This window comes from Myodes glareolus, chromosome 17 (assembly GCF_982192425.1).
Source record: "Myodes glareolus chromosome 17, mMyoGla1.1, whole genome shotgun sequence".
Taxonomy (NCBI): domain Eukaryota; kingdom Metazoa; phylum Chordata; class Mammalia; order Rodentia; family Cricetidae; genus Myodes; species Myodes glareolus.
Genome location: NC_142042.1, coordinates 32,858,186 through 32,884,599, shown reverse-complemented (window position 1 = coordinate 32,884,599; position 26,414 = coordinate 32,858,186).

Genomic DNA, 26,414 nt, shown 5'->3' with positions numbered 1-26,414 from the left:
GGAACCCTGAAAGATGGTCTCACATTTAGGCAAATTCAGCAGTCATTCTTCTATGAGTCTTGCATGTCCAGTCCATCAAGCAGTCCAGGAAAGAGCAGTTTCTTGCCCAAATGGCTAACCAACTCCATAACAAACCTCTTCAATGGCACCAACTTCTTGGTTCCCAGCCACTTAGCCACAAAATAATCACACAGAAACTGTATTAATTAAATCACTACTTGGCGCATTAACTCTAGCTTCTTATTGACTAACTCTTACATATTCATTTAACCCAATTTTTAATCTGTATATTGCCACATGGCTGTGACTTACCAGTTAAAATTTTGTCTGCCTCCTGCAGGACTTTTTGGATTCTCTCTCACTCTACCTCCTTTTTCCCAGCATTTCATTTAGTTTTCTCTAACTCTGTTCTACCCTATTATACCAAGCCAGTTTCTTTATTTATTAATAAATAAAAGCAACACATAGCCAGATGTATCCTACACACTTGTACCTTTGTATTTCTGTCAGTTTCTGTATATGTCAGAAAATAATCCCTTTCTTCACATTTTCAGGTCACAAGGGTCACTTAGATTTTTCTTGGTTATTGATACAGAAACAACAACGGAAGAAAGGCAAAGTTAAGCACAACACATCATTAGCAGTCTCAACTCCTAGACCAGGCCATGCTAGAACTCCAAGTGCTGGAAATTGTCTCCCCTACACTGAAAGATAGGTAATTACTTTTGTTCTCATTTAAATGACTCATAAGAGCCCAAAGTGTGCATATCTGTTCTTTGTATGTAGTTATCAGGTAACTCTAAAAAAAAATTAAGTTTTCTAATTAAGATATGGGCAGGTTGTGAAATTGCAATGTCTGGTGGTTTTACCTTCTTAAATTTGTTAACAGAGGGCTTAGGCCAAAGAAATTGTTCAGTTGGCAAAATTCTGGGTATGTAAGCATGGGGATCTGATTTCAGTTACCAGAAATTGTGTTTAAAACAAAGAAAGTTGGACTCACACTGTTTTCTTAAAAACCCAGCTCTATGGAGGTAGAAACAGGAGAGTTCATGGGGCTATTCTGGTCAGGCAGCCTGCACAAATCAGAAAAACTAAGTAAACTATCAAACAAACAATAAAGAAAAAAATGGTAGCTAGAACTTCTGACCTAAACACACACAAACACATGATGTAGGTGGGCCTTCTGTCTATGTGTTATTTTCATTAGTTAATAAAGAGACTGCCTTGGCCCTTTGATAGGACAGAAAATTAGGTAGGCAGAGAAAACAGAACAGAATGCTGGGAAGAGGGCAATGAGGCAGATGCCATGGAGCCAGCCACCAGGTCAGACATGCTGAATCTTTTCCGATAAGCCACCACCTTGTGGTGCTACACAGATTATTAAAAATGGCTTAATCAAGATGTGAGAGTTAGTTAGTAACTAACTCTCTACAGATAATGGGTCAGGCAGTGTTTAAATGAATACAATTTGTGTGTTGTTATTTCTGGGGCTAAGCTACCTGTACAGGAGCCTGGAGGGACAGAAACCCCAACAAGCAGGCCCCCTTATGTTGCAAATGGCACCCACGTGGATAACTGAATCCACAGAAAGCTTGAGAAAGTTTGGGAAAGAATAGAGTAAAGCATGTTTTCTTCGTGGCAGCAATTTCTCGGATCTGCTCTGCTGGCTAGAGGCAAGCAAGCGCTCTCATCTAAGAGAGGCTTCCTGACTCAGCTTTAGCTGCAAAACCCTGCAGCTCTTTTAAGAGGTCCTGCCATGAAACACTTAAACGGTGTTGACGAAAAGTAGGACACATGCTTTTCGGTTGTCAGCTATAGCAGGAAAAAAGCTGTGCCATTTTAAAATGCCAGCTTTCTGGGCCGTACTGCCAGGACAAACTCTGACTCTTTTAGGCAGGTGAATGGACTGACTGTAGTCTGTGATCAGAATGCTGCAGCTTGCTTGCTGGCAAGAACCTTGAAATGCCATAGACTTGTGGCAATAAAAATGGCTACAGCCAGTACCTCAGCCATGAGGCTGGAAAGCTAAGGAATGGGCTGGATCCAGCCGACAAAGCTATGACTTCAATCCTCTTCTTAAAGGCTCATGTGGTCAGAAAAAAAGGAGAGATATACAGTAAAGAGAGATTCAAAGATGAAGAAAACCTCTAAATGGTTTACTATGTGTTAAAAATATATGCAGGCTAAAGGTTAAAGTTCTTAGGGTAAAAAGGAAGAAAGAGAGTAGTTGGGTGTGGTGGTACACACCTTTAACCCCAATGCCTGGGAGGCAGAGACAGACAGATCTCTTTGAGTTCAAGGTGTTGTAGTACACACCTTTAATCCCAGCACTTGGGAGGCAGAGACTAGTGGATCTCTGTGAGTTCAAGGACAGCCTGGTCTGCAGAGTTATTCCAGGACAAAGATATACAGAGAACCTGTCTCAAAAAGTAAAAGTAAAAATAAAAAAAGTAAAAGTAAAAAAAAAAAGTAAAAAAGAAATAGAGGTTAAAATAAAGGCGCATAAAGATGTAAAATACACAGAGAATCTTGATACTGTATGCTACTATGCTCTCTTTAAATTGTTTGAATGCTAAGGAAGGAGCAACAGCTGCTAAAAGACTTTTGTTTATAAATGCTGCTGAACTAATCAAAGATAGATATTTTGAAAATACCTTGACTTCAGAATTTGGATCTAAGGATATGATACTTTGGAAAGGAGGTTCTTCTTTTGTTTTCACAGAGGATGAGACCCTGTGGATTGCTTCTATCCCAAGATGGTATGATAGACCACATCCTACTGAAAGGTTGCTATGAACACCCTCAAGAAATTACTTTGCTCAACTGCTGAATGAGATGAATCTAGCACACAGTTTATACCATGAAAGACCTGGTTAACAGCGCCCCTATACAGCAGAAAGAAGTTTGGAGAGAAATAACTACGTCCATATTCCCAAATATTGCTTATAAATGTTCTTTTACATTTAAAGGGGGATATGATATAGATAAGAATAATTTGCATTGGTATGGATTTTAAGGTCAATTTTATCATATGTATATATATTTCTGATTTTGATTCAGGTATTGTGATTGTGTAGTTCACTTAAAAATGCAATGTATAATTAAAAATATAGGTTGTTAATGGATAATCATCGATAATAGTCAAGCTTGTAGTAATGTTAGTTTGATTTTCTAGATGTGCATAGATATATTTCAGATAGGCATTCTTCATATCTTTCAAAGACTACAGAACATGGCATTTAATGTTTTAATAACTTAGGACTTTTCATGACAATGAGACATGCCTGTTCCTGGCAGCACCATTCTACTTCAAGAGGAATATGGGCATCGAAGAGGCTCCTTATGCAGTCAGTTAGCAATTTGGGCAAGAAACTGCTCTTGCCTGGACTGTTGTATAAACTGAACACAGAGAACCTGCAGAGAGAGGACTGCTGAACTTGCCTAAAGGTGAGATGATCTTTCCGGGTTCCTGATTCATGAAAGAGTCTGCGAGACATTCTGCAGGACACAGCAGATAGTGACTGAACTGTATTTGAATTTTCCTGCTTCATGGAAATGTTTCCTGGAAACTGTGGGCCTGAGAGCTGAAGATGGATGCCCCAACAGTACAGAGGAACTTTGGGTGACTATCCAGGAAGCGAGATTTCTCTGTCATTTCTGGAGTTTTGGAAGTTGCTTACTTCTTATTTACTTAGGTAATATTATTACCTTCTGGAGTCTTTGATGGAGTTGAAGAATGGTTAGTTATAGTTATAGTTTTCCATTATTATGATAAAGATAAAATAGATATAAATATTGTAACTGTAATTCTTACTCAATAACTGTTTTGTTATATGTAATTTTATTATGTTAAAGTGAAAGCCTTTCTTTTTTGTTTAAATAGAAAAAGGGGAAATGATGTAGGTGGGCCTTCTGTCTATGTGTTATTTTCATTGGTTAATAAAGAGACTGCCTTGGCCCTTTGATAGGACAGAAAATTAGGTAGGCGGAGTAAACAGAGCAGAATGCTGGGAAGAGAGCAATGAGGCAGATGCCATGGAGTCAGCCACCAGGTCAGACATGTTGAATCTTTTCTGGTAAGCCACCACCTCATGGTGCTACACAGATTATTAGAAATGGGTTAATCAATATGTGAGAGTTAGTCAGTAACTAACTCTCTACAGATAATGGGCCAGGCAGTGTTTAAATGAATACAATTTGTGTGTTGTTATTTCCGGGGCTAAGCTACCTGTGCAGGAGCTGGGAGGGACAGAAACCCCAACTAGCAGGCCCCCTCATACTACACACACACACACACACACACACACACACACACGAGGAGCCAGGGAGGAATGGAGGGAAAGTTGGAGGAGAGAGGAGAGAGAATCAAAGAAGCAAAACTTAGGTTTTTATTTGGTGCAATCAAAATTTCCTTTGAATAAAAAAAAAAGAAAATCTTTTTAAATTGTTCCATAGAAAGATTTGTGGCCTGAAGTGTACTGTAAACTAGTTAAACTCAGTCAGTTATTTTTTTCCTACAAAATTATGAAGGGAGTAAATGAAATGTAGCTGATTCCAACACTCTGTAATTCCTATTGCTGGACTGTGTTCTACATGCTGGAGGTATTATGTAAATCCTCATTTCATTTTCCATTGGTGAAGCTCTGAGCAGTTGTGGTCTTTCAGTTTGGCGTATACTACCAGCCAATTTCTCATCACTAATGGGGTATATGCTACCCTCTGACGAATTTTCATGCTTCATTATAAGAGTGATCTTGTCACCATCTTGATACAGATTCCTTTGAGTAAACTTCGATGAAAGATTTAATATACAAACTATTTGTTCAGCTGGCAATCGCAGAAAACTATAGTAAGAAAATCAGGAACGCTATGAAGGGAGGGCATGACCAGCCTGCCACTGTGTAGAAACAGTAACTTGTGCACCATCTCAGAATTCTTGCACTCAACGTGGTGAACACACTTCACCATCTTGAAACAGTACTTGTTTCCAAATGTTCTGTTTTGTAATTGCAGTGTATTGGAAGGATGAGGCATTCTTAGAGTGGAACCCATGTGAACAGTGTGCAGCTATAGGGTGCTTACCATCTTGTTAACGCAACACTCTTCATACCACACAGTGAAGAATGCCGATGCCTCCAGAGTCCAGTAAGACAATATATCACATCAAACCTGAGAATAAATGTTGCCACCCTACTTTTATAAATAAATGCCAAGTTGGTTGGGTTTCTGATATTTCCTGCAATTCATCCTTGGAGATAATTCAGTAATGAGCTAAATGTTTCATTGTTAAGGATGTTCAAGGAAAATTGTCAGTGTCACATAGGTAGATTTTATTAATTGAAATTAAACAACAGGGGGTCATTGAAGAGACTCCACGTCACAACTTTTTGTTTTCACAACTTTAGTGATTTTTCCCTTTTTAAATATAATTTTAAAAGTATTTTTTATTTTATATTCCAACCCAAGTTCCCTCCCCAACTATTCTCCTACCTCTCACCTCCCCCATCCCACCCCTATCCACTCTTCAGAGTGGGTAAGGCCTCCCTTGGAGAGTCACCAAAGTCTGGGATACCAAGTTGAGGCAGAACCAAGCGCCTCCCCACTGAATCAAACTGGACACCTGACAGGTAACATGCTGCAAAAAGCCAGTTCATGTATCCAGCATAAGTCCTGATCCCACTACCAGCAGCTCCCCCTCCCACACACACCGATGTCTGCTGTAGAAACAATAGCACATGGATGTGAAGACAAGGCAAACTTATTTATATGAAAAAAATTATTTTTACTAGAGCAGTAAAATGATAGTAAAATGAGATCAAAACAATATTAATTATGCATAGTGTTTATTTTAAAAGAAAGGTTCGTTTTTATTTCTGAAAATAATGAATAAATTATTTTCAGCAAGTGTATTATGAATATAAATATTTATGTCAAAGTCAAAACATATTACATTTACAGATGTACTAGAGAAGTTACTCCATCTTTAGGAGGTAATCAAATTTAATTGTATCAAGCAATGCCCTTTGACACCATTTTGTGTGTCTATCCTGAAAAAATACTAATCAGAAGTTAGGGTACATGTCGGTTCCTTTGCTTTCCTTTTGGTTCCAGGTAAGGTTTTGATTTTTAAGACAATACTACAAGCTAAAATTAAAAATTGTGTTTGATGTTTTATATGTCAAACATTGTTCTATGATAATCTGTCATAGAAATAATATAGTATCAGTTATATTATACCTTGTAGAGACAGGCTCAGTTCAGCAGAATGATATGTATTGCTGACCTGACCTACATCTTCCTGTTACAAAATGGGAATGAGTGGGTAAAAATAGAGATACTTTTCTAGAGAGACAGACTGCTAGTGGATGAGAACCGAGTAAAATAGGAGGAAGTGCAATTAAATGATAACTAGTTGTCATTAATTTCATTATTATAACCCATTCTTGTTTTCTTAGGTTTTCTCTTTAATCCCTCCGTCTTTTCCTCCCTCCCTCCCTCTCTCCCCCCTCCTTCCTTCCTTCTCTCCCTCTTCTCTCTCTCTCTCCTCTCTCTCTCTCTCTCTCTCTCTCTCTCTCTCTCTCTCTCTCTCTCTCTCCTTCTTTTATTTCTTTAGAGACAGACCATCACTTGATATTCCCAGTTAGACAGGAATCATGTATGGATCATAGTGGTTTAGAACTCATGGCAGCTCTGCCCCAACCTCACAAATATTGGGATGAGTCATGAACCACCACATCCTTTTATAACTCATTATTGCAAGTATATTTCAGGTCTACCACGACCACTGCTGAGACAGCTGTATGACTTTTTATTTTATGTATATTACATAATGCATTTGCATCTTAACACAAGATACTTGTTTTATGCATTTTTTCTGTTTGTGTCTTTTACCATAGTGGTATTTTATTTGAGTTTTAATAAATAAAACTTCCCTGAATATCAGAATGGCAAAGCTAAGTCACAAGAGGTCAGGCAGTGGTGGCACACATCTTTAATCGCAGGATTTGGGAGACAGAGGAAGACTAATTTCAGTAAATTTAAAGTTACACTGGGTTACACAAGATTAATGCAGAAACAAATCTAGGTGGTGATGGCTCACACCTTTAATCCCAGAACTAGTGAGTCACATGCCTTAAATCCCAGTACTAGAGGAAATATAAAATGGGAGGAGAGAGAGACTTAGTCTGCTGTCTCCCAGCGTTGGTATAGCTAAGACTTCTCTAGTTGCTTGACTTCTTTGCTTTCTGGTTTTCAAGTTGAACCCCAATATCTGTCTCTGGATTTTTATTATTTGTGCTATGTTTTATTGTTCAGAAAATTGTTCCTTTCTGGACAAACTGCCTAAAAGCAGCAATTGTCAATAAGATTGTGATTTCACTGTTACTTTTGATTACTTTTGGTGTCATCATAAGTTGGGATAGATTGCTTTACCTGGGTATGGTTCATTTTTGCATCTGCTGTGAGTTGGTGATAGAGGCTCTAGCATGAGATCCCTTACCTATAGCTCTGTCCATATGTCTGTAGACTTTCAGGTTGGGGATGTGGATGCTGGGCTATCTCTCTCTTACGATCTAGAAGTCTAAGTTGCCCTTTCCCAACTGTGGCTTGAACCAGAGGAGTTGTGAGCAAGAACAAGCCCTATACAAGCCAAACTCAGGGCTCTGTTTCCACCTTATTCGGTAAGTGGACAGGGTCAAGTGCAATGCTAATCATGAGATCACTCAAGGTCAGTTCACAAAACAGGTAGGATGTGGTGGGGTAGAAGCTGTGGCCAATTCTGGAAGCCAGAACACTAATTTTCTTTTACATTTTCAAGGAGATAAATAATGCAAATAATGCCAATCTCTAATTCTCAAAACAATTTCAAATTTGATTTATAAGAATTTTAAGCATAACTATCATTATATAAGTAATTTGTAATGGATAATATGTAATATAGTGTTTGGATAATTTCTTGATAATGTTAACATTTGCACAATTGTAATAGTTATTTTCATTGGCAAAAAGATCCCAACCTATAAAGCATTCTTTTGTAGATTTCAAATTGTTCCTTTCAGTGGTAGCATTGGCCTTATATATTTTAAAAATCTATTGAATTTTTATAATTAAACTACATTTCATTGTCATTGCTTCCATTTTCTTACTCCTCAATTGAAGTGATAAAATGTCTGTACTTTATTTAATGCTGTGGACCATCACACTAGTAACAGTATAATAGAAATCACAAATTAAGTAATGCATTACTCTCTCTCTCTCTCTCTCTCTCTCTCTCTCTCTCTCTCTCTGTGTGTGTGTGTGTGTGTGTGTGTGTGTGTGTATAAAACATTTCTAAGTTGTACATGCTGACCATAGGGTATATATCCAGCAGATTTAGCAGAGGTTTCTGTTCGCAGGTTTTCTGTGCTGAGCTCCTGGCAACGTTAGCAGTTAGACTGGCAACAACAGTCAAATGAATGCTATCCAATCCTCAACAACAAAACAAAGCACTTTGCTACCACATTACACCAAAGCTTGGTTAAGTGCAATAATTATATTTTAAATCCCTGTGTTTATTCAGTTCATATGAAACTACTCTAATTTTTAAATAACCACTTCGTTTTATGAAAGCTTTCACCTTCTTAAAGTGCTCAGGAAGAAGAAAGATGTCAGGTGCCCTTAGTCTTTATAACCTGACTTTTAAAAAGTTAATGTGTGTGTGTTTCTGTGTATATGTGCACCATCTTTACACAAGAGTTCACATAGATCAAAATAGATGTCCAGTCACCTGGAACTGGAGTTACAGATGGTTGTGAGCTGTCACATAAGTGAACTGAACTGAATTCAGGTCCTCTGCAAAACCAGTTAGTGCTTTTAACCATTGATCCATCTTTCCAGTCCCACAGGCTGATTTTTGAGTGTTACAAACATTTATTGTTGCTTTTATTGACTATTTATATTTAAAAAGGCTAGCAAATGAAAAATAAACATGCATCTAATGGCTCCAATATGGAGTTTGTAAACATAAAAATCCAAGTTTGTCTTCTTTAGTTTTATTACATACATATAAAATAATAAAATATATACATATTTCATGCAAACAAAATTTTTGATACTGTATTTCAAGAAGAGAGTTAAGCAGTCTGCATGTTTTAAGCACTGTGCTACTGCAACTCTTCCACTTTGTGGCACAAGTAGTAACATCCTGAAATACTTCTTTCATTGACTTGCTCTGTCTTCATTGTGTAAGAGAGAGAATTCTGGACAGTCACAGACATATACAACAGGAGAAGAAATTAAGAATAATCTAACCCAAATAATACTGTTCTTTCAGTGTGACTCAATAAAATTGTTAAGCATTAACACCTCCATGCTAAAGCTAATGTAGATATTTATGTCACAGAGAATATGCATAGTGTCGAGACTTCTGGCTCAGCATACTAGATTCATTTTCTCTCTTTCTTGAAAAATTCATGGGGTCACCGGCCTTCTGGAGTCACTGTGGAGTGCAATGAAATGTGACCACACCTATGTCTGACAAACACACTGTCATGAACTGATGCTATAGCAGAAGCAAGTAATTGTTACAAAGTTTTAGAGAACGGAATACGAACTTGCAGTTATTTCAAGGATTGATGTATTGTAGACTTCTTTCAGAATTGTGATTGAAATGGATTTCTCAGACAGAAACACTGATGAATCCATTTCAGGTGTGACTATATAAAATCTTCATGTGTTTTACCTTATCTGGTAAGAATTTGTGATCAGTAAATTCCAGGGAAGATGAAATTAAAAACACTTAGATCAGCATGTGAGCATTTATAGAAATCCTCAAGAGTTGCTCCATTTGTCCTTTTACCCTCTGATCTGGTTATGTCTTTCACATGTATTGAAACCACTTGCAAATCTGCTTTATTCTGTATTCCAGACTTCTCCAGGTAATCTCTCCATTGCACACAGCCTTCTTTCTCTTCATTTGTATTTCCCCACTTAAGTGTCTGTGATGTTTCAGTTGGTTCTTATAGCCATTTATGCATGCTTTCATTCTATCTCATAAAGCCTTGGCTAGTTATAAGATTACCCCATCTATATTTGGTATTTGGACACAGGGATTTTGTAGAGAAAAAAATAGCAGGAAAAAAGCTATATCAGGAAGTTTTAATTTATTAAGGCAAATTGAGGTTGTTATCAGATGTATCCACCAATAAGTTATTTACGTTTCTTAACAGTATAATCTTGCCTCAGTCTAACTAGATGTGTATAAATATTACTGTTAATTTGAGTTGAAGAATCCTACAAGATTTAAGCACTATGCCAAAAGATCCATAAGAAGAGGCATGGCTTGCTTTCAGAGTAAGTCCTGCTTATAAAGACTAAATTATACTTCCAGGTTAACCATAGTTCTGATTGTAATTCTGTCAATTGGTAGCTATGTGAGAATCAGCAGTGAAGCTGAGTATGCAACGTGAAGAAGGAGAAGCGACTGTAGAGAAAGAATAAGCATTCGCATGCTCCTTGGTTAAGGATGGAATAAGTATATATATATATATATATATATATATATATATATATATGTGTGTGTGTGTGTGTGTGTGTGTGTGTGTGTGTCTCATTTTAGATACAAGTAAAATGTACAGTGGACCTGGGCACTTTAGATTGTGTTTACTCAACAGGTCATGATGTCATCTGGAGAGCCACAAAAAACTTCCAATTACTTTTCAAGATTTGGCACCTAGATAATTAAACTCATTACTTTTAAAGTGATCTGAAGCTCTCACACAGTAAAAACAAAACAAAAACACAGTAGAAACAAAAAGGCAAAAAGAGTATAGAAAGCAGTGTAGAGAATGAAACAGGTCCAGGTGCATTGTTGTTAACAGGGTTTTAATGGCTGCTTTTGGAAACAATTTTCTTATGACACTAAACATAGTATTAAACAATGCACCAGTTACTATATAATAATCGCAATTTCTTTATATCATCCTGTTCAATTTATCTCGAATTTCACATACTAGCCACTTGTGATACTAATCCCAATCCATATTTAGAATGCTCTCCTAAGAGTTGCATATATATTGCTACTAACATTCCCAAGAAACACTCTATTAATATTTTCCTGACTTTAATTTTGGTATAAATGGAATATACTTGAAATGCTAACAATTTCAGTGAGTTTGGGAAACTAATCTTTCAAAAGACAAGCTGTCAAGTTCTGAAAAGAATTCAGCAAGAATAATTGCTTAGTCAAGTCACGTATTCTACTAGTAATTAGCACTTCACTCATTATTTATTATTTTTGAGACCATCTCATTGCATAACAACTGATCCAGAACTCACTATATAGAACAGACTGGTCTCATACTTACAGGGATCTGTTTGCTCTGACTCCTAGAGGCTGAGATCAAAGACCCACCATGTCTGATTAAGCACCACGTTTTTATTCATTTTTAATTTCTATCTTTTATTCTTCTCTCATTCTCTTTAACATTTTATCTCAAGGCCACTCCTCCTAGTCACTCACTCTACCTCTCCTCTCCTCCAGATCAATTACTCCTCTGTTTCCCCAAAACAAAATAAAACAACAACAAAAAACACAAACATAAAGGAAACAATTACAAAACAAAAGCAGATCTTTTAGGGCTAGCCACTAGACACAAACCCTCATATTAAGGATAGACAAGGCAACCCAGTAGGTGAAAAAGGTTCCCTTAGAATCAAGGAAAAGAGAGATACCACACATTTTCTAGTTGGAAGTTTCACAAAACACACTAAACTACAAAAGCATAATATATATGCAGGGGACATAGCTCAGGCCAATACAGGGTCTGTGTTTGTCATATCAGTCTCTGTGAGACCTATAAACCATGATTCTATGGGCTGTGCTCTCCTGGTGTCCTCGACTCTTCTGGTCCTCCCATCTCCCCCACCCCTTTCTCTGGGGTTCCCTTAGTTTTTCCTAGCATTTGGCTCAGAACCTTCCTAGTTATAGAAAATGGCCGGTTGAGCTCCCTATCCCACATTATTCGTCTTCACTAGAGTGTTCTATGGATTACTGAGAGTTTTTACTGTACTAGGCTACTACATTCCCCCACAAATTTCCCCCAATTCCAATTGTCTCTCCCAGTAGTCTCTTCCTCTGTCCCTCCAATTCCATCCCTGATCTTTCCTGAACCCATCCCCACCTGTCCCCATTCAACAGCCAAAATCAATTGGTTTTCCCCTTCCCTGGGAGACACATGCATCCCCTACCCCATGAACTTTCCTTGTTATTTACCTCCTCTAGGTCTTAGTATTGTAGCATGATTATCCTTTACTTAATAGCTAATGTCCACTTTGAAGTGAGTACACATCGTGTCTGTCTTTCTGGGTCTGGGTTACCACACTTGGAATGATATTTTCTAGTTCCATCAATTTGCCCGGAAATTTCATGATCTCATTGTTCTTAATTGCACTTAGCTGAGTAATGCTCCATTGTGTAAACATACCACATTTTTGTTTAAATCCTATTCTTTGGTTGAGGGATATCTAGATTGTCTAGATGTAAGCTTCTGTCCTGCCTGGCCCCATCGCCATTCAATCCCAATACAGAGACTTTTATTAATTATAAACTGTTTGGTCTATGGCTCAGGCTTATTACTAACTATCTATTACAACTTAAATTAATCCATAATTCTTGTCTATGTTTAGCCATGTGCCTTAACACCTTTTCTCAGCAAGGCATTCTCATCTTGCTTCCCCTTTGTCTGGTTTGCTACTGCATTTCTGCCTTTCCTCTCTCCAGAATTCTCCTAGTCTGGTTGTCCTGCCAATACTTCCTGCCTGGCTAATGGCCAATCAGTGTTCTACTAAACTAAAATTAATGACAAATCTCTATAGTGTACAAGAGCATTATCTCACAGCAAGGTTGTTTACAGTTTATGATTATCTTGAATAAAGCTTCAATGGACATGACATGTGTCATATTTTTAAATATTTTCTGCTCAATTACCATTATGTTAACAGACCCTAATGATCTAGTATTATATCCATAGATCCATTGGTCAGTGCATCTGCCAATTTTCATCAAAGAGGCTATTTTTTTCTTTTAGAAAATGGCAATTAATATATCTAGTCAAGGACTGGAGAAAGAGACGAGGAATGCTCAGGCCTAAATGACATATCTGAACCACATTTCCTCTACACAAGACTCAGGGATCATTGAAGATAAGGAAAGGAAGGCATGGAAGAGCCAGATGTGCTATATGACCATAAGAAAACTGTTTTGTGAACACAACAGATTGACAGAGATATGAGTTCACAACATTTGAAATATCAATCACAAAACTGACATAAGCTCAAGCCATACAAATCTTGGAATGGAGAGGGGAGGTGGGAATTAAAACTCACTGCTACAGTGGGCATTTATACTTGGACTGATGACTTAAAGAAAAACTTGACAGTTTACAAAAAGACATAATTAGATAATAAAGTAAGACTAAAACAAACAAATGTGTGTGTTCATAATATTTATCATGAGAAACTTGCATTTAAATGATATGACCTATTGGAATATAATTTAAAAATAAATAAATCATATTGATGTCTTTCTTCATATACCAGGATATACTAAGTCAGATGTTATAATTTTCTGTGATGAGATATGGTATTCCTAGATATCATGTTTTTGCACACTGAAATCAGCATTGTAAATTTGAAGACCTCTCTGAATCAACTTTTTCTGAATTTAGTTGTTTAATATATATGAATTCTTTTTATCCTTTTTAAAAATTTACAATTTATGCATAGTTGACTTAGACTTTTTCACCCTCATCAATAAAATATATTCAGTTTAAATAAAGTTATCTCCAGTTAAAATTTCTTGGAACCTATTATATTTTCAAATAATCAAACTTTTACATGATTTGTGATAAAGATAAATCAAGAATAGTGAATATTTCCATAAATTATGTTTATATGACAATAAATATGTAGTATAATCTTGGGAATGTAATCAATATTTTAATTTACTGCATATATAGCATTAGAAATTGTAAAAGCTGATATTTATGTCATAGCTTTTATAAGAAACTTTATAGCCAAAATTCTTCTAATATTATAATATACAGCTTTGATATACATTTTGTGATAATATATATATTTGTTTTTCAGGGATCCCATGCTAATTTATATCAGCATACTACTTATCCTGCAGTCCTGATATTGCTGTTTAAGTTGGACATAGAAAACCAGGTTATTTAAGTTTTAAATCAGCATACTTTTGGAGAAATTGTTTTCAAAAGGCAAGGTACTTTAAGTAAACTTTGATATTCTACATTTTACGACAAGAACAGTGTTCCTCCTTTGAAATGAAAAGGTTTGAGATTAAGGAGCCAAGGTCCATCTCCACTACAAAAAAATTCAAAGTGGACTTGGCTACAGGAAGTCCTATTAAAAATGAAGACAGAATGACAGAGTAAAATGAGCAGTAAGGAACTCATTTGTTGGTTACTTTTCTGTTGTCGTGATAAAATAGCATGACCAAACGCAACGTAATGAAAAAAGGTAATTTTTTATCCTAGAGTCAGATAAAGTTTGTGTTTTTAGTAGTTGGGAGGGGATATCACAGGAAGCAGAGAGTGAGAACAAGAAGTTCAACAAGGTTATTAAACCTCAGAGTCTCAATGACATACTTTCTCCAGCAAGTGTCTACCTTCTGAAAGGTCCAAAAACTCCTCAAATAATACCAGCAATTAGTGTCCAACTGTAAAGGCACAGTCCTATAGAAGATATTTCTCATTCAGAACAGTACAACTTCTAAGTTATCAATGTAGCTGTGATGTTTAATACTGGGAAAAAATTAAATATTCCTTATTCTAGAAGATGCATTTATTAGATAAACTATAGAGAACATGAAATAATTGCCCAATCTGTACTTATTTTTTTGCATCTTTATAACATTAGCATTTTTTAGAAAGTAATTTTATTAAATTATAAAAGTTTCCATTTCTGCCCCTCCTCCCAACACCCTCCCACTCCCCCGACTCTCTCTCCTCCTCCCTCTTCATCCCTAAGAGCAGTCAGGGTTTCCTGCCCTGTGGGAAGTTCAAGTTCCTCCCCCCTCCCTCCAGGTCCAGGAAGGTGAGTATCCAAACAGACTGGATCCCCAAAATCCAGTATATGCAGAGGAAACAAGTCCCAGTGTCATTGTCAATGGCTTTTCAGAAAGACTCCGGGCCAGCCACATTCAGAGAATCCAGCCACGTTTAGAGAATCTGTTTGGATCACGTCCTCGTTCAGTCCCAGTCCAACTGGCCTTGGTGAATGCTCATTAGATCAGTCCCCTTGTATCAGTGGGTGATCGCATCCCTCACAGTCCTTATTTCCTTTTTCATTTTCTTCCTCCTTCTGTTCCTCATTTGGACCTTGGGGGGCTCAGTCCGGTGCTCCAATGTGGGTCTCCATCTGTATCGCCATCCATCGTCGGATGAAGGTTCCCTCTGGTCTTGCCTTCTTTGCTCACGTTCTCTTTCCTTCTGCTTCTCGTTTGGACCTAGGGAGTTAAGTCCAGTGTTCCAATGTGGGTCTCTGTCTCTATCTCCATCCATCGCCAGATGAAGGATCTATGGTGATAAGCAAAATACTCATCAGTATGGTTATGGGCCAAGGCCGGTTCAGGCACCCTCTCCTCTGTCCAGAGAACAATCTGGGGATCTCTCCTTGGACCTGGGATCCCATATATAATCAAGTCTCTTGTAACCCAAAAATGACTCCCTTAGTTGAAATATATTCTTCCCGGATCCCATATTCATCCTTCTTCCCCCCCCCATCCCAGTTCACCGAGCTTTCCCCATTCCTCCCCTACTCCCTTCTCTCTAACACTCTCCCCTTCCATCAACCCTCCCCACCCCATGCACCTGAGGTTACCTGGGACTCTTTTCTATTTCCTACCTCCTGGCAGATAGCTAAATAATCTTCATCAGGTTCATCTTCTTATTTAGCTTCTCTAGGATCACGAATAATAGACTCAAAGACCTTTAATTATGGTTAGAATCCACTTATGAGTGAATACATACCGTGTTCCTATTTTTGGGTCTGGCTTACCTCGCTCAGTAAAGCATTTTCTATTTCCATCCATTTGCATGCAAAATTCAAGATGTCATTTTTTTTTACCGCTGAGTAAAACTCTAATGTGTATATGTTCCACACCTTTTTTAACCATTGTTCTATTGAGGGGCACCTAGGTTGTTTCCAGGTTCCGGCTATTACAAATAGTGCTGCTATGAACATAGTAGAACAAATGCTTTTGTAGTATGTTAGGGAATCTCTAGGGTATATTCCCAAGAGTGGAATTGCTGGGTCCTGAGGGAGGTTGACTCCCAGTTTCCTGCGAAACCGCCACACTGATTTCCACAGTGGCTGCACAAGTTTGCATTCCCACCAACAATGGATGAGTGTTCCCCTCATTCCACATCCTCTCCAGCATAGGCTATCATTGGTGTTTTTGAGTTTGGCTATTCTGACAGGTGTAAGATGATATCTCAAAGTGGTTTTGATTTGCATTTCCCTGATCGCTAAGGAGGTAGAGCATGACCTTAAGTGCCTTTTGGCCATTCGAAGTTCATCTGTTGTGAATTCTCTGTTCAGATCAGTACCCCATTTTTTAATTGGGTTAATTAGAGTTTTAGTGTCTAGTTTCTTGAGTTCTTTGTATATTTTGGAGATCAGACCTTTGTCTGATGAGGGGTTTGTGAAGATCTCCCAGTCGGAAGGTAGCCTTTTTTTCTTACTGACAGTGTCCTTTGCTTTACAGAAGCTTCTCAGTTTCAATAGGTCCCATTTTTTCATTGTTTATCTTATTGTCTGCACTCCTGGGGTTCTGCTTAGGAAGTGGTCTCCTGTGCCTATCTCTTGTAGACTACTTCGCACTTTTTCTTCTATCAGGTACAAAGTGGTCAGATTAATGTTGATGTCTTTAATCCATTTGGACCTGAGTTTTGTGCATGGTGATAGATATTGATATATTTTCATTCCTCTACAGGTTGACATCCAGTTATGCCAGCACCATTTGTTAAAGATGCTATCTTTCTTCCATTGTATAGCTTTAGCTCCCTTGTCAAAAATCAGGTGTTCATAAGTTTGTGGGTTAATACCCGGGTCTTCTATTCGATTCCATAGGTCGACTTCTCTGTTGTTATGCCAATACCAAGCTGTTTTCAATACTGTTGCTCTGTATTAGAGTTTGAAGTCAGGGATGGTAATGCCTCCAGAGGTTCCTTTATTGTATAAGATTGTTTTGGCTATCCTGGGTTTTTCGTTTTTCCATATAAACTTGATTATTGTTCTCTCAAGGTCTGTGAAGACGTTTGGTGGGATTTTGATGGGAATTGCATTGAATCTATAGATTGCTTTTGGTAGAATTGCCATTTTTACTATGTTGATTTTCCCAATCCAAGAGCAGGGAAGGTCTTTCCATTTTCTGGTATCCTCCTCAACTTCTTTCTTCAAGGACTTAAAGTTCTTGTCAAATAGGTCTTTCACTTCCTTGGTTAGAGTTACCCCAAGATATTTTATGCTATTTGTGGCTATCATGAAAGGTGATGTTTCTCTGATTTCCCTCTCTGCTTCTTTGTCCTTTGTGTATAGGAGGGCAATCGATTTTTTGGAGTTGATCTTGTATCCTGCCACATTACTAAAGGTGTTTATCAACTGTAGGAGTTCTTTGGTAGAGTTTTTGGGGTCGCTTTGTACACTATCATATCGTTTGCAAATAACGAAAGTTTAACTTCATCCTTTCCAATTTGAATCCCCTTGATCCTCTTATGTTGTCTTATTGCTACTTCTAGAACTTCAACCAGTATATTGAAGAGGTATGGAGAGAGTGGACAGCCTTGTCGTGTTCCTGATTTTAGTGGAATAGCTTTGAGTTTCTCTCTGTTCAATTTGATGTTAACTGTCGGCTTACTTTATATTGCTTTTATTATTTTCAGGTATGATCCTCATAAACCCAATCTCTCCAACACCCTTATCATAAAGGGTTGTTGAATTTTGTCAAATGCTTTTTCAGCATCCAATGAAATGATCATATGGTTTTTTTCTTTCAGTTTATTTATATGATGGATTACATTGATAGATTTGCGTATGTTGAACCAACCCTACATCTCTGGGATGAAGCCCACTTGATCATAATGGATGATTTTTCTAATGTATTCTTGGATTTGGTTTGCCAGTATTTTATTGAGTATTTTTGCATCAATGTTCATGAGTGAGATTGGTCTGTAATTCTCTTTCTTGGTTGTGTCTTTGTGTGGTTTTGGTATCAGGGTAACTGTAGCTTCATAAAAAGAATTTGGCAATGATTCTTCTGTTTCTATATTGTGAAATACATTAAGGAGTATAGGTATTAGATCTTCCTGGAAGTTCTGGTAGAATTCTGCATTGAAACCATCTGGTCCTGGGCTTTTTTTGGTAGGGAGATTTTTGATAACAGCTTCTAATTCTTCACGACTGACAGGTCTATTTAGATTGTTCACCTGGTCTTGGTTCAACTTTGGTATATGGTACTTATCTAAAAAAATGTCCATTTCTTTTACATTTTCCAACTTTGTGGCATATAAACTTTCGTAGTAAGATCTAATGATTCTCTGAATTTCCTCTGTGTCTGTGGTTATGTCCCCCTTTTCATTTCTGATCTTATTAATTTGCATGTTCTCTCTCTGTGTTTGATTAATTTGGATAGGGGTTTGCCAATATTGTTGATTTTCTCCAAGAACGAGCTTTTTGATTCATTGATTCTTTGGATTGTTTTCTGTGTTTCTATTTTGTTGATTTCAGCCCTCAGTTTGATTATTTCCAGTCTTCTAGACCTCCTAGGTGTATCGGCTTCTTTTTTTTCGAGAGCTTTCAAGTGTGCTGTTAAGTCTCCCATGTGTGCTTTCTCCGTTTTCTTTAATTGGGCACTTAGTGCTATGAACTTTCCTCTTAGCACTGCTTTCATAGTATCCCATAGGTTTGAGTATGTTGTGTCTTTTTTTCATTAAATTCAAGGAAGACTTTAATTTCTTTCTTTATTTCTTCCTTGACCCAGGGGTGATTCAGTAGTTGACTGTTCAACTTCCATGAATTTGTTGGCTTTCCTGGGGGTAGCACTGTTGTTGAATTCTAACTTTAATCCATGGTGGTCTGACAAGACACAGGTGGTTACTAATATTTTTTTGTATCTGTGGAAGTTTGCTTTGTTACCTAGTATGTGGTCAATTTTCGAGAAGGTTCCATGAGCAGCAGAGAAGAAGGTTTATTCTTTCCTATTTGGGTGGAATGTTCTATAGATATCTGTTAAGTCCATTTGATTCAATACCTCCAATAATTCTCTTATTTCTCTGTTAGGTTTCTGTCTGATTGACCTGTCCATTGGTGAGAGAGGAGTGTTGAAGTCTCCTACTATTAGTGTCTGTGGATTGATGACTGCCTTGAGTTCTAGAAGTGTTTCTTTTACATAAGTAGGAGGCTTTATATTAGGGGCATAAATATTCAGGATTAAGATTTCCTCCTGATGAATTGTTCCTGTTATGAGTATAAAATGTCCGTCTCCATATCTTCTGATTGATTTTAGTTTGAAGTCAATTTTGTTGGAAATTAGAATGGCTACACCTGCTTGTTTCTTAGGTCCATTTGCTTGAAAAGCCTTTTCCCAACCCTTTACTCTGAGTAGATGTCTGTCTTTGTGGTTGAGGTGTGTTTCTTGTAAACAGCAGAATGTTGGATCCTGTTTTCGTATCCAATCTCTAAGTCTGTGCCTTTTTATAGGTGAATTGAGTCCTTTAATATTAAGTGATATTAATGACCAGTGGTTGTTGACTCCGGTTTTTATTATTTTTTGTTTGTTTGTTTAATAGAGTTTGTATGTGTCCCTTCTTTGAGTTAAGCTCGTGAAGGGTCGCTAGATGTCTGACTTATTGTAGGCGGTGTTGGCAATGTTGGATTCCTTGGGTTGTGATTTTCCTTCTATTACTTTCTGTAAGGCTGGGTTTGTGGCTACGAATTGTTTAAATTTGTTCTTATCCTAGAATATTTTGTTTTCTCCATTGATAGTGAATGATAGCTTGGCTGGGTATAGTAGTCTGGGTTTGCATCTATGGTCTCCTAGTTTCTGCAGTACCTCTATCCAGGACCTTCTGGCTTTCATGGTTTCCATAGAGAAGTCCGGTGTATGTCTGATAGTTTTACCTTTATAAGTTACTTGACCTTTTTCCTTTGCAGCTCTTAATATTCTTTCTTTAATCTGTATTTTTTGTGTTTTGATTATTATATGGCGAGGGGATGTTTTTTTTTTGATCAAGTCTATTTGGTGTTCTGTATGCTTCTTGAACCTTCATAGGAATATCATTCTCTAGGTTGGGAAAGTTTTCTTCTATAATTTTGTTGAATATATTTTCTGGTCCTTTGATCTGCAGTTCTTCTCCTTCTTCAATCCCTATTATTCTTAGATTTGGTTTTTTTTTTATTGTGTCCCAGATTTCCTGAATGTTTTGTGATGAGAATTTTGTTGGATTTGCTGTTTTCTTTGATCTGAGCATTTATTTTCTCTATGGTATCTTCAGACTCTGAGATTCATTCTTCCATCTCTTGTATCCTATTGGTTATGCTTGATTCTGTAGTCTCTGTTTGTTTACCTAGATTTTGCATATCCAGCCGGCCCTTGTTTTGTGTTTCCTTCATTGCCTCCATTTCAGTTTTCAATTCTTGAACTGTTTCCATTACCTGTTTGATTGTTTTTTCTTGGTTTCCCAGTGTATCATTCATGGATTTACTCATTTCTTCAAACTTTTTATTATACTTCTCATCCATTTCTTTACTCATTTCTTCAATCCTTTTGTTGTACTTCTCATTCAGTTCTTTAAGGGAATTATTCATATCCTGTTTAAGGAACTCTATTGCTTTCATAATGGTATTTTTTTTTACAATTCTTCTGAATTAAGAGGTTCTAGTCCTTCTATTGTAGGGTCATTGGGATCTGGTGATTTCTTGTTGTTTTTTAGATTCTTAGAGGAGTTCTTGCCTTGGTGTCTGCCCATCTCTTCCTTCAACTGCTCTATATTGGATCTTCTGGTACCAGGTCAGGTTCCCTTTTTGAGAAGGGACTTCACTGACAGAAGGTCTACCTTTCCTCAGGCAGTGTATTGAAACACAGGCACTTCCTCCTGCCGGGTTGCACTCACAGCCCCGGCCCTGCATGCAAGGGAGCTGCTCTTGGGAGATCTTGTGGCCCCAGGGGGAAGGTAGAAAGAGAGGAAGGTGTACCTGGATGAAGGCTGGGATGGGATTTGGGAGAGCTCCGCAGGGTGAGCCACCACTGCAGGGTGACCAGAAAGTCGAGGTGGGGGGGGGGCGGGGAAAGTCTGAATTCCTCCTAGCCGAAGCCCTCGGGCCAGGAGCAAACTCATCCCTCCTCCAATGGATGTCTGCTAGAAGATCACTGTCTCTTACTGGCCAGGAATGTGGCTGAGCTGATTCAGGGCCTGCCTGTCAGGCAGGCTCTCAAAGCACAGGAACTGCCCCTTCCTGGCTGAGCCCACAGCCCAGGCTCAGAGTGCCAGGGAGCAGCTCTGGGGAGATCTTGTGGCCCCAGGGGGAAGGGAGGAAGAGAGGAAGGTGTACCTGGATGAAGGCTGGGATGGGATTCGGGAGAGCTCCGCAGGGTGGAGCCACCACTGCAGGGTGACCAGAAAAGTCAATCTGTACTTATTGACTTCTAATTCAACAAGGATAATATGAAATGACCTCGGTGGATGCTGTGTACATCACAAACATATATCAGACCTGCATAATCATAAGCTAGACACACCAGATCTTACAAATAAACCATTGGAAGAACTGCTTGTCATTTCCCAGAAAAGAAGCATTATTTTCATTTGCATCCTTGGCAAAGGATCCTGTTTTCTGTCTGGTGGGCAGACTATTGACTATAAACTTAAGATGTCTTTTAAACAGATAACCGTGAATATATTTGAAAAAAACTGTGTTTCTTTTGAAGAACAGTGGGAACACTGGATATTCTTGAAGGGTTGTTTTCAAATGTTAACCACCAAGGCTTCATATGAATCTTGCCTTGAGAATACTTGTCCTTTAGCTACTTTAACAAAAAAGGAGCTGTAGCAAAATCTGATATTTTTTTTTCTAAAGCTTCAAAATAAAATTGATACCAACAGGACTCCAAGAAATAAGAGGAGGTCAAGTTTCAGAATAGGCTTCAATTCTATTCTTTATAGCTAAGGACATTTACTGCAGTAGAAATGCTTACCATATAAAACCATGTTAATGTAAGAGTATGGTTCTGAGCTGGAGAGATATCTCAGTGGTTAAGAGCACTGACTTCTCTTCCAGACGTCCTAATTCTTTTCCCAGCAACTACATGGTGGCTAGCAACCATCTAAAATGAGTTCTGGTTCCCTCTTCTGCCCTTCCAGCATATATGCAGGCAGAGCACTCTATACAGAAAATATGAGCAAAAATAATTAAAAGGAGTATGTTTCCTCCTTCTTAGGCACTAGTCTAAGTTTAGTAGATTTGTATATATTCAGCCCTGATCTAAACTACAGGGAGGAAGCTGAGAGTAAATCCTTCTTCCATTATTGTTATTCCATCAGGGAATAAGACTTTATAAATGCTGTCCTAGGCCAACGTGGTAATTTCTCAAACATTTGAAACTATCTTTTGATCTGAGTTAAAAAACAAGTGATTCACCAAACTGTTTTGAGCTGCCTCAAAACTTTACAACCCTGAAACCTGCACTGTAAAAATGCTCCTCAGAACAGTGGCCGAATATGTTTGAGATGGCATACCACAGGAGGACTCTAGGTATCACAAAAAGAGACAGGCTGTCTATCGATGACATTAAGGAACATCTCCATCTACTGAAAGAAGTAAACTACAGCAATGGTTCTTGAGATTCTTCGACCAATTTATGAGAATGAACGAAGGCAGATAGCTGAAGATAGCCCTGCTTGGAGTAGTGCACAGAATAAGGCAAAGAGAAAGGCCCAAAAAGTGCTGAATAGACAGCATAAAGGAAGACTGTGGAACCTTGGAATCTTGGATAAAACAATAACACAAGCATTTGGACTGCCCGGGATAGGAACAATTGGAGAAAAAAATATAAATGGGCTGCCCATGCATGCTTTAGCATTGCTGGGGCATAAATGATTTTATATATATGCACACACACACACACACACACACACACACACACACACACACACACACATATACATTAACATATTTTTAAGTTCGTTTTTAAGTTCGTATATATCACAGGCATTAGTCTTCCTTTGAAATGTTTTCTTATTCTGTGGATTATTTCTTCATTAATCATTCTCTCTGATTTGCAGAAGCTTTGGAGTTCACACTATTGCATTTGTCTTAGAATTACTCCCTGAGTTATTGAGGAAAAGAAACCATCAGTGTCTTTGTGAAGGGAAAGGCTGAAATGCAGAACACACTGATGATGTGGGATTCTCTTGTGTATGTTGTGAAAATGTTTTATTACCAATGGTTAAAAATAAAAACTATTTTGGTATGGCAGAATAAAGCCAGGTGAGAAATCTGAACAGAGTTATATATAGAGAGTAGGTAGAGTCAACGAGACACCATGTAGCTATGGAATGAGAAAGATGCCAGAACCTTATCGGTAAGCCACAGACTTCTGGCGATACATAGAATAATAGAAATGGGTTAAGATGTAAGGGATAGTTAATAAGTAATCTGAGCTAATAGTGTAAGCAGTATTGTAATTAATATTGTTTCTATGTGATTATTTGGGTTTGGGTAGCCAGGAAAGGAATGAACAATCTCCGTCTACACACAGAGATTGCTTTGCCTTCATGGTAAGTCATTTTTCTGCTCAGTGGTCATCAGTTCTCTTTTATTATAAGCTATAACATTTTAATGTTATTTTATTTAATTCAAAAAGTTGCCTTAACAATAAAGAGTATAATAAATAATGGAAACCAAAATTTAACTACTTTAGGAGGTATTGAAGTCTTAAGAATAACGTTTATTTGGGATAGACATTAAGTATAAATAAATGTCCAAAAACAACAATATGAATGAGATCACCACAAGCTTTTAAGTTGATCCTTTATATTCTTTCTTTAGCTGTTCAGCTATCCTTTTTCCAAATAGAATATCATAGATGAAATAAAAACTCCAAAATCCTTTGAAGCCCTTTAAACTTAGTTGTGAAGCAAGGTTTTTTTCCTTTAGAATGAACTCACAATTTAGCAACTAGAAACAGATGGCATTATTCAGGTATCACAGATTTATACCTAAAACAGTATTCAATAGTCACTTCTGAAAACTGCTTAAAATATATATTTTATGAAAAATTATTTAGATTATAGACAAAATACATTTATGTATTTGTGTTGTTGAATATACAAAGTATTGTCATCAAACGTTCTTCTGAATATTATTTATCTGGTTTCTCGTTTGTACAGCATGACAGTTGGAATAATGGAAACAGGAAATATTCAAATATAAGATACCAGTCACTGTATGGGATCAGCTGCTTTTTGTCAAAACAGTATCAACTATAAACTTCTTATTTTTATCACAGTATGATCAACTAGTGAGATTTTTTTTCATGGTCAAAGTGTTAAATTGTCTTGTTCCAATACCATCAGCCTAGATAATGAAAAATGTTTCCTAGTCAAGATCTGTGCCAGTATGTGGCAAATAGGCTTCATAAGGCTGTTTGGCTTTGATGCAGGTGACAAGCATTGTTTTTTCTTCCAAGTTGTCATTCATCTAGAAAATGCAGAACTCTCCATTGCCTTACAAAAGTAAAATAGGATTATTTTAATTATATATGTTACAAAAGTTAAAATATTATGGAAGTATTTTCCTGCTGATTTTACATTTATTGGAAATTTTAAAATACTTTCTTGATTTAGTTTCTGCTATTGCATGACAATTTGTGTAGAAAATACATGGTGTTGTTATTTGTAACATGGGCTAAAGGGTAAATAATGCCATTAGGATTATATCTCTTGGTCTTTGTTTTCCTATAATGTTCAATGTTTGCATAGTAAAGGATTTAAAACATGTTCTATTCTTCACTGGTCTGTGGATTCTCAGAAAAAATAAAATCACTTCTTCTTTATCAAAGCGTTCTTCCTATTCTTGAGAAAATATATTTCAGTAAAAATAAAATACACTAGGGCCATGGTGTGGAGAGCATGCAAAGCATGATTATGATTTTTCTCTTTTAAATGTGTGACTTGAAATATGATTGGTGACTGCAGCTTTTCTCCTAAACCTTTTCTAAAACAAATACAGCAGTTTAATCCCACAGTGTCAAGTAGTTTCTCAGTTAAAGTGAAATAAAAATGGCAGAATATAAAAAAGAAGTTTGAAAATATGAAAAAAATTGGAACAGATTAAAACTTCATAGTGAATTCATTGTTCAATTATTTCCCACATGGGTGCTTCAAGTCAAAAGTTACATCTTTAAACATAAGAGATTAATTTAGTGTAACATATAGTCATAAAGTCATATGCAAATTAAGATAGAAAATACAGTAAGAGATATATTGAACTCATATTTAAGGAAGAGTGAATATTAGATTTCTAATTTGTTCCTTCTAGTAACTACCCAAAATTTAACAAATTAAGTGTTGTGAGGATCATCTGATTTTTATGAGGTTCAGAAGGACTGAATATTATGATTTATTACTAAACAATAATATATACAGTTTTTGAACACTTTGTTAAAAATAATTTATTTTTATCACTTTCATTTTTGTGTAATTTTGTGTAGCATACATGGGTTTGGGTCATATTGTGCAGTTGACTTGTTATTTGATATTGTTATTTCCAAAAAAACAATATTTTTTCAAGACTAATCTACTAAGTGGGACTTACTTATTATGTTAGTTTTATGCACATATGATCTGGTTCCCTATTCTGGGAAGAATTAAATTAGCTATTATATCAATATTCAAAACATAAGAGACTAACAAAAATATTAGGAGAAGAACTTCAGAAGTAAAACACTCACTGCGCATACATGAAGACATCATGGTGAATAACCATGATTCAGACAATAGCTAACAAAGAGGCACATAACTCTTCTTCCAGAACTGGGCAGGCAGACAAAGGCAAAATCTAGAAATTGTTTGCCAGCTATAGTAGAGAGATTGATGGGCCCTTGTTTTATAACTAACCTTGTCTGACAAGAATAAGGTGTACAGTCTTTCACGGGAACCAGTTTCAGTTTCCAGCCTTCACATGACAGCGCTCACCCTCCTGTGATTCCAGTTTCAGAGGATCTGATTCCCTTCTTTGGTCTCCATGATCACCATCCACAATTATGATGCATATATTTACACACAGGCAAAACATTGACACACATCATTTTTAATACATATTTTGGAGAATCCATTAAGGACAATGCCCAAAATTTA